General features: G+C 44.4%; 3 non-coding genes across 3 annotated transcripts; all 3 read left to right on the top strand.

The window, feature by feature from the left end:
• The first annotated feature begins 292 nt into the window (after positions 1-292).
• On the top strand, positions 293-396 carry LOC119351566. The gene has a single exon (XR_005170042.1). It is a non-coding gene; the product is annotated as a small nucleolar RNA R41 (small nucleolar RNA).
• A 93-nt stretch (positions 397-489) lies between these two features.
• On the top strand, positions 490-568 carry LOC119351617. Its single transcript, XR_005170059.1, has one exon. It is a non-coding gene; the product is annotated as a small nucleolar RNA Z155 (small nucleolar RNA).
• Positions 569-654: 86 nt separating this feature from the next.
• LOC119351088 lies at positions 655-771 on the top strand. Its single transcript, XR_005169628.1, has one exon. It is a non-coding gene; the product is annotated as a small nucleolar RNA snoR100 (small nucleolar RNA).
• Positions 772-9,254: the final 8,483 nt, after the last annotated feature.

The raw sequence follows: 9,254 nt of genomic DNA, 5'->3' as shown, positions 1-9,254 counted from the left end.
AAACCCAAATAGGCCCGGACCATCCAAACCGGATAGAATGGGCCTTCACAAAGCAGAAGGTGAAGCCCAAATAGGCCCGAACCATCCAAACCCTAGCCCCCCAGTCTCTCCTATATATGCAGAAGGTTCCTTACCTCACAGTCTAACCTATCGGCCGACCAACTTCCTCCCCTTGCGCCGCCGTCCCCTCCCCCATGAGCACGATGCGTCTCTTCTTGTAGCCCCTGCGCTACAATTTTTGCTTGTTTTTGCTCGTCGTTTCCTTCTTGCCTCTTATTTTTGCTCAGTCTTGTTGGCGGCTGTGATGCGCAACGGTAAAGGGATTTTCTGAGGGACGGGAACTTAGTTTCCCTCCTCCTGATTGAGAGAAACCAATGGATCCTTCTGAGCCTACCCAATACACTGTTTTTTTACTGGTTCTTTTCCGCTTTCGGTTCTCCCTGTGAAGTTTGCTTGTATCTCGCTTCAAAGGCGATTATTCTTTGCTTTGGTTGATGTGAGGATAAACCTGTACAGAAACTTGACTGTTGTGTTGACCAAAATACAGACTACAATTATCTGATCAACCGAAAATGTTTCTTATTCCTTCTGTTTGCATCTTTATTTCTAGTTTGAATCTGTGCCGTGCACAACAAGCCGATGCTCTGGATCGAGGGAGGAAGGAAGCATGGTAATGTGCACGGAGAGTACCGATACCGGTGGTCTGCATATGTCTGCTCGTCTTGACGCCTTCGGGCTTTGATCTCGCGGGCCTGGATTTGGCCAACATTCCTATTTCCTTGACTTGCTGACTTCTGGAGAAGAAGAATTTGTTGGCTTGGTGCTCATGGGATTATGTCTTTGGGAACGATCGTGCTTGTTTGATGTTAAATCAAAGGCAGGTTATGTTGCAATAAAAAACGAAGATAATAGTCATGTCCAAGACAAGTTTCTTGCAGCAAGCACTGCACTTTTTTTCATTACTTGCACCACGTTCTTTTCTGATTAATTAAAATGAAACGAATAACTAGGATCGCACGCCCTAATACAAAAAGCTAATGGCTCGCATAATAAATTATTAATAAAATGAAGCACACTAGAAGTAGCAGTTTTGTTTCTCGAATACAGCTTCCCATGACTGACGCGCTGATCTGAGCTACACTCGCCGATGGATTTGGATGCTTGCAACTGTTTTATCGCTGCTCTACCCCTAATCAAAAGCGTAGCCACAGTTGTGACAGGTTTTTTCATGAGTTTGAGCAAATTGGAGAGAGTCACATTTTGAATAATGAGTTGTTGGGAGTTAATTATAACTTAAGTGACATGGATATGTATTACGCATTGCGTTCTTTTGGACGCCTCGGCTGCTCCTTTCGGCCCATTAAGCCAAGTTTTGAGGAGATGTGGAAGTAAAGAAAGGCAAACCGTTGTTGTTTCGACAACTAGAACTGTTGTCGTTGAGCAGCTGTGGAGGAAGACAGTTTGAGATTTTCTAGGACTTGTTTGATTCACACGAATTCGTTTTTTGAACACTATTCACATGATTCGTGAAACACGTTAGAAAATGATAAAAAAATTATTTTGAAAATCAATCGCAAATTGTCAAAAATCTTAAGATTTCAATCCCGAGAATCAAATGAGAAAAATTAAGGATATGAAATCGAAATGAATTTCTTCCAATTTCATATCCAATTTTTAGTTTGCTGCCTTTGTAGCTTTGTTGTGGTGACACCAACTTTGGAACGGCTTTGGTCCCCTACTACTAGCATTCTTTGGATAAAAAATATTACATTGGACTGTATCAAATATGCAACCTTAGTTCTATTTCTGTCTCATGGGAATCACTTTAACATTCATTTGTTATATTGTAACTGAAATATTAAAGTGGTTCTATTTCCTTGTCATAATAAATTCGATGACACTCTTTTAGTGTAAAAGCTATAGTCTCTAAAGCATCACCTTAAAAGTATATTGGTGAACTAATTAATGTCATCTTTGATCGCACCACGTCATACATAGCTTGATTACATCTATTCAAAACACTCTACTTTTAATACTGTTTCTAGATGGTGCAAGCTATAAAATATTTTTTGCAACTTAGACATTTGCTAAATTTGCAACTCAAATATTCTTTTTTGCAATCTAATTGTAGAAACATAATTCTTTTGTTATAATAATTTCTACTTTGTTCTTAATTTTTTTTGAAACATTTAAAAAATCTAGATTTATGTCTCAATTAGTAAATATAAATACCTACTTTAGTCATCCTTGAAGATAGATAAATCCATTGTTTGCAATAACAATTATTGGACTAGGTACATAAATATGCATATTTCCAATTATTTTGTTGCTCGTTTTTTATGGCCCGTGAACGATATTTTAGTTTACTTGACTATTTGGACGAAAGTTGCAATGATTTGTAATCATATGACTCCAAAATCCATCATTATGAAATTTCTTCAAATGAGTTTCTCCAAAGAGACTAAATGCAGTGCCACACATTATGGTATTCTTTTAGTCTTGCGACATTTAGCATTAATGTTATGAATGTTCAATTCTATCATCAATATTCATAACTAACATCCTATTCATAGTAGAAGTATGGTCCTTTTGTTCATTATATCAAACAACTATTGTTCTCTTATGAACAACCTCCTTACAACTTCTATGCAATGGGCTAGAGTGTACAAAACTCTAAAATGAATCATGACAATAAATTTAGAGGTAATATATTGATGCAAAAGTATCATAACTTTTACAAAACTTTCAACACATTTTAACCTCATTATTTTGTTGGTCATTAGGCCGTAGTAATTCCTACATCGATTTGCAAAAACATGCAATTGAGTCGGTATCCTTGTGATCAACTTTTAACTACAATTCCTGAATAATTTAGTGTTAAACAATTTTAATCACAATTCTCAAGAATCACATTTTACTTGACCGACTTTCTCTACATCCTATAAATTATATGACATTCATACCTGAGCTGGACATTTCAGCCTTCTTTCCTTTCCGCCTCTAAACTTCTTATATATAGTTTTACGTTCAATATTTCTCCCACTCAATCGAAGAATCATCTAACTTTTTAAGAGTGGCGTGAGCTCCGAACTTCGCTAGGCATGTAAGTCTCATTACATCATTTGATTTTGTTCTTTCTCTTTAAGTTCTCACCATCAACTCATGATTGGAGTTCTTATTGTTCTTACACATTTTAGTCTCAAACATAGTTGAATGCTTCACTAGAACTTGCAAGCAAAGCATTGATATTATATATCTATCTTTTAACGTTTGTTTGTTTCAAAAAACAATTTTTAATTCCAAGAATATCACATAACTATCCCATACATTTTGAAGTTCGGATTTCTTGGAAGCAAGCAGACCGTAATGTAATTCTTAGCTTTTCGGATTGAAAGACGTAAGTCTCATCATCCATAGCATTAGCAGGAGAACATTGCAAGTATGCAGTAGGGCAAAATCCTTCTTGACACTCTTAGAGAACAATCCTCGCAATCATAAAAGATTCAACTAGATAAATAACATTCAATCAATTTCAAAAACAAAGGTGGAACCATGATCCATAATTTTATAATCATAATGCAAACTGCACATAGACATTGTTCATAATTAATTTGCACTGGTTAAATACATAATTGTGCTCCCGCTCAAATCAATATATCTCATAATTGATAGTGAGTGATTCAAGATCTAAATCTAGTTCACAGCCATTGATGTGGACATCATTGATGACGATAATTTTGACCGGTGGCAAACTTTTGCCGATCATATCTCAATATCAATCTTGTTCATCTTTCAATGCTTGATGCTCCGAGCTCAGAATGATTCTGCTAGAACTTCAAGATAATTGAGTACTATCTGCATACATTGTTTGACCATCTCTGTCTTACACCTCTCATCTCGTTTGTAGTCATGTGGTCATGATGTACTCTGAGATGCTAGAATGTCGTAGATGGTTGCAACACTGGGAAGATCACCTTTTAATCTTTATTTTAGCTGTGAGAGATTACCCTAATAATTGACTACTGCACAATCAACGGGTGCAAACAACAAAGGGATAAACATCTCATACAATTCATAAAAGCATGACATGCTATAGCCCTGGGTGCCGGGAATCCTCCATGACCATCTTCAATCTTCAGTTGAAGCGTTGTGATGACCAATATTTTGTTGTCGTGGCAACCATTTCAAAAACGCTGCCATGGCGGCAATTTTAGAAAACATTGTCATGGCGATCGTTTCAGAAAACGTTGCCGTGGTAGCAAATTTAAAAATTCTACCGTGGCACGAAATTATAGCTTCTCATCCCGCCCCTTAGTACACCTTCTCCACTTGGGGTCCTCTGTGTACGCTTGCCATTGTCACCTGTAACTTGTATGCTATCTCTATGATATTTACATTAACGCGGCAATCTCGTTGCTCCAGCCATCATGCCGTGACGCGTAGCCACTTAACATTACAACATATAACCATCTCATACATAAACCAAGTTAGACGTCCTCTAATCGGTTTTAGCAAATTTTAGTTATGTGGTTAACCGGTTTTAACAATAATACTAGCTCCCTACGTCCAAAACATAAGATGATAATTCTTGATGCTAGATTAAGTTTCGGGGTGAGTGAAGGAAGAGACTTAATTAAAATCTCTAGCCCCATACTAAACTTCGTGTAATACGCATGACCCCTTAGAAGATCATCCATCTTCGACACTCTTGTGTACGCGATGGTTCACTATTCTCAACTATGATGAAGCTCAAGGAACTGTTAGCAGATTGTCAACAACCAGAGCCGATCGATTGTTAGAACCTTGTAACAAAGCTACATCATACTATCGATGAACTAAACCGAAGCAACACTCGAGGGAAGCATGGCAAGAACATCAAACCCTCACATCCACATGTGATCTAGATCGCAACCTGCACCTACTCATATAACTGCTCACGGGAGCTCGGGAGCTCGTACTAGCTCTCCAACCCTCACCCCTTGGCCTTGACCACGGTACCGCTACCTGGCATACCAGCTGTCGGTGTCAAAACCGGCGGATCTCGGGTAGGGGGTCTCGAACTGTGCGTCTAAGGCTAATGGTAACATGAGGCAGGGGACACGATGTTTTACCCAGGTTCGGGCCCTCTCGATGGAGGTAATACCCTACTTCCTGCTTGATTGATCTTGATGATATGAGTATTACAAGAGTTGATCTACCACGAGATTGTAGAGGCTAAACCCTAGAAGCTAGCCTATGATTATGATTGTCGTTGTCCTACGGACTAAACCCTCCGGTTTATATAGACACCGGAGGGGGCTAGGGTTACACAGAGTCGGTTACATAGAAGGAAATCTACATATCCGAATATCCAAGCTTGCCTTCCACGCAAAGGAGAGTTCCATCCGGACACGGGACAAAGTCGTCAATCTTGTATCTTCATAGTCCACCAGTCCGGCCAAAGTTTATAGTCCGGCTGTCCGAGGACCCCTTAATCCAGGACTCCCTCAGTAGCCCCTGAACCAGGCTTCAATGACGATGAGTCCGGCGCGCAGATTGTCTTCGGCATTGCAATGCGGGTTCCTTCTCCGAATACTCCATAGAAGATTTATAACACGAGAATCGTGTCCGGCTCCGCAAATAAAATTCCACATACCATCATAGAGAGTATAATTTTCCACAAATCTAATCCATTGACAGATTTTCATAGCGTGACGTCCCACCACGACCCAGTGTTTATTCGAACCGTTTCTCCTAACCAGCCACTACACGTGCTGCGAGGCGGTTTTATCGGCACGTCTTGTCGAAGCAGAGATCGTGTCCCCCTTATCACGGGATTCTCATCAATACGGGTGTGGGTAACCCAACCGTGTTTGTTCAATATGACTCCTGGATTTTAGGCAAGTCCCAAACGGTCACGCGGGGGACGCTTGATATTCGTCCTCTTTATAAAGGGGCCAAGGCTTGTCCTTTTCTTCCCACGCTTGATCCTGCCCTCCTGCGCCTCGAGTTCCAACACCCAAGGCTCGAGCTAAAGCACTTTGGTCCTTCGACCATGTCCGGATCCAATCTTCAATGCCAGTGGATGGCCTCCTCCGTCACAGAGGAGGACATCCGGAAGCTTAGGGAGGCCAGGTATCTCACCGCCAAAATCCCGCATAGGCTGTCTGCTCAAGGGCAGGTCATCCCCACTCCCAAACCCAACGAGAGTGTCGTATTTATTTCACACTTCCTCCGAGGGCTAGGTTTTAGTCTTGATCCCTTCGTGAGGGGGCTTACGTTCTATTATGGGCTAGATTTCCACGATCTAGCTCCGGACTCCATCCTTCAAATCTTGTCGTTTATCGTCGTGTGCGAAGCCTTTCTCCGCATTACCCCCCACTTAGGCATGTGGCTCAAGACCTTCAATGCGAGGCCGAGGGTGATTGACGGGCATCACGTAGAGTGCGGAGGGGCTATAATAAGCAAAGACGCTGTCGCCCCATGGCCAAAGGGTTCTTTCATGGAGACTTCTGATTTATGGCAGCGGGAGTGGTTTTACATCACCACTCCCCGAGGAACGAAGCGGGTGGCTGCTCCAGCGTTCCGCCCGGGCCCTCCACCGCAACTGGCATCGTGGGTCAACAAGGGACTGGACCGGGGGCCGGTTAATGACGTGCCGACATTCCAAAGCCGCATCCGAGACCTTCTCAAGAGGGAGGTCAGCCTTGTTAAGATAATGCAAGTGATGCTGGTTCGTCGAGTCCTGCCCTGCCAACGTCGTCCTCTCCGTATGTGGGAGTTCAACCTGGAAGGACCGTGAACCGTCCAACAATTCTTCGGCATGACGCTCAAAGAGATGTACGAGTCATTCTTCGGATCACGAATAAAGTGTCCGGACACCACCGAGGACGCGAGTCTCAATTGCAACCGCCCGGATACCCAGGTAAATACTTCCGCTACCGAACACACCATCCTTTATGTCTATTATGACATCATTCTAAAAAATTACTCTCTGCCAGGACTGGCTGAAGAAGGCGGAGAGGATTAGGTGTCCGACCCCTCTTCCCGAAGGCTTGCCGAATGAAGAAGGCGGAGAGGATTAGGTGTCCGGCCCCTCTTCCCGAAGGCTTGCCGAATCCTTTGTTGACCAGGATGCTCGAGCGCGCGCCGTATCAGGTGCCATCGGGAGAATACAAGGGGAGGAATAGAGAAGCCACAGGCGGGCCTCACTTTCTACACATCCAAATCGGAGGAGCAAGAGCCTCCGCGAAGGAGGATAAACGGGGAGGGGAATCTAAAATCCCCTCTCCTCAAGGTAAGAAAAGGGCAGCCTCCGAAGATTTGGAGACGGAGGCTTCTAAACAAGGGAAGGAGACCTCGCAAGGGGGCCGGCCTTCCACCGAGCCGTAAGTAAAAGAGTACTTCGGTAAATATACCCCGTTTTGTCTCTGAGGATAATGACCGAAACATATTTGTTGCAGTCCGGCTCATAGCCCTTCTCCATAGAGTTTGTCCTCAGGGGATCTTCCTCCGGAGATGATGGAGAGCGAGACGCCTCCCCCTGCTTCCCCGTCACACGGGGCGGATGACCCTGAGGTGTTGTCACAGATGGTTTCTCCTAATCTACCAAGGCCAGAAGTTGATACTTCGGCTGCCCAGAGTCTGGGATATCCGGCTCCCAAAGAGAGCTTCAGGAGAAGTCCGGGGCTATCCGGCACACAGCCGGACACACTAATGGTCCTTCTAGAGCAGGCGGCCATCTCAGAGACACATCGTGCCCTAATGAAGCTTTTACGAGTCTGCTGAGAGGCTTTGAGGTACGCAAAAAAATGTATTTTTGATGGTACCGCACATGCGAAGCGTGCTCTGCATAGATAGTAGCCCCTGAGACTCTAGTTGCCATCAACATGGAGAACAGAGGATCATAATCTTTGGTAATAAGCGCTCTGCTTTATGTGCAGGTGGCTGAGGGTCCGGTGGCCGAATGATCCGCTGATTTTGCCGAACTAAAGCGACAGCTGGACGTGGCCGATGCCGACATCGCGCTGGTTAACAAGCGGCTTGACGAGGCCCAGGGTATGTATTTTCGGCTTGTCAGCAAATGTTTAAGAGGAGCATGATGCTAGTATCTATAATATGCTGTGACTGCAGATGGAGCTGCTGTCGTGGAGACCCTTCGGGCGGAGCTTGCTCGAGCCAAGGAGCAAGCCCGAATAAGTGATGCGGCCGCTCTGAAGTTGGTCGAAGAGTTAAGAGCCGAACAGGCTGCTCATCGCCGGAGCGAAGAAAAGATAGCCCAGATGGCTACCGAGCTGGAAGATGCCGCCAACCGCCGTGAGCTCCTTGAAAAGGAAAATCAAGCAAAAGCGGCTGACCTGAAGAAGGCCCTGGAGGCAGCCAAGGAAACCCGCTCTGAAATGAGGGGATAAGGGAGAGCTTCGTGAAGCCGGAAATATCGTGGCTGGGAAGCCCTATTTGTTGCAGATGAAATTCGGAGATCCGAAGTATGCCCCTCTAGATCAGTTGTGGAGTGCGGCAGACTCATATGCGGACCTGGCAAAGAGTGCTGCTGATGCGACCGAGTTTTTCAAAGATCGGAAAGACCATAAGGCTGAGAGGTTATTCTGGTCGCAGTTCAGTGCCCCGACGCGTCCGCTGCCGTTGAATGAAAAAATGGCCGCCTGGGCCGAACTCCACAGGTTGTCCGGGCTTGCTATGAGGTCTGTCGTGGATCATCTTTGGCCACAAGGACCAAGGCCGGACAATTATTTTGGATTGGTGCAACAATTCCTTGGTGCTGTGTCGCATATCGATGCTGTGAAGAGGTCGGCGTGCATAGAGGGTGCGCGGATGGCTCTTACCCATGTTAAAACATACTGGGCTGGGATGGAAACCACCACTATTGCAACCCGGAGTACAACGGAAGGCCAGGACCCGGCCGAGCACTATTTCGAAGAAGTTTTAGAAGGCGCCCGTTTAATAGGGGCTCAGTGCTCGAAGAGTGCCATGGTCGAATGATATGTATCGCAATTGTAAAGACAATGCTATTTTGATTATAAAGCCTGTGTTTATACTTTTGCCCGAAAGTATTATAATGCCTCCTGTGTGGCCGTTTATGTATGTATATAACCTGAAAGTTTGCAGTCGTCGGCTTCAGCCCCCACGCATATAATGCGGGGGTGTTCGAAAAAATGCGTAGTCACACTTGATCCAACGTCTTGGTCCGTGAAGGAGGTGATAGCGCGGCGAACCAGGCAATCGGACTATATAGCTTTAGCACTTTCACTTGGCCA

This window comes from Triticum dicoccoides, chromosome 1B (assembly GCF_002162155.2).
Source record: "Triticum dicoccoides isolate Atlit2015 ecotype Zavitan chromosome 1B, WEW_v2.0, whole genome shotgun sequence".
Lineage (NCBI taxonomy): Eukaryota > Viridiplantae > Streptophyta > Magnoliopsida > Poales > Poaceae > Triticum > Triticum dicoccoides.
The sequence above is the reverse complement of the archived record's forward strand: the minus strand, read 5'-3'. Positions and strand labels throughout refer to the sequence as shown.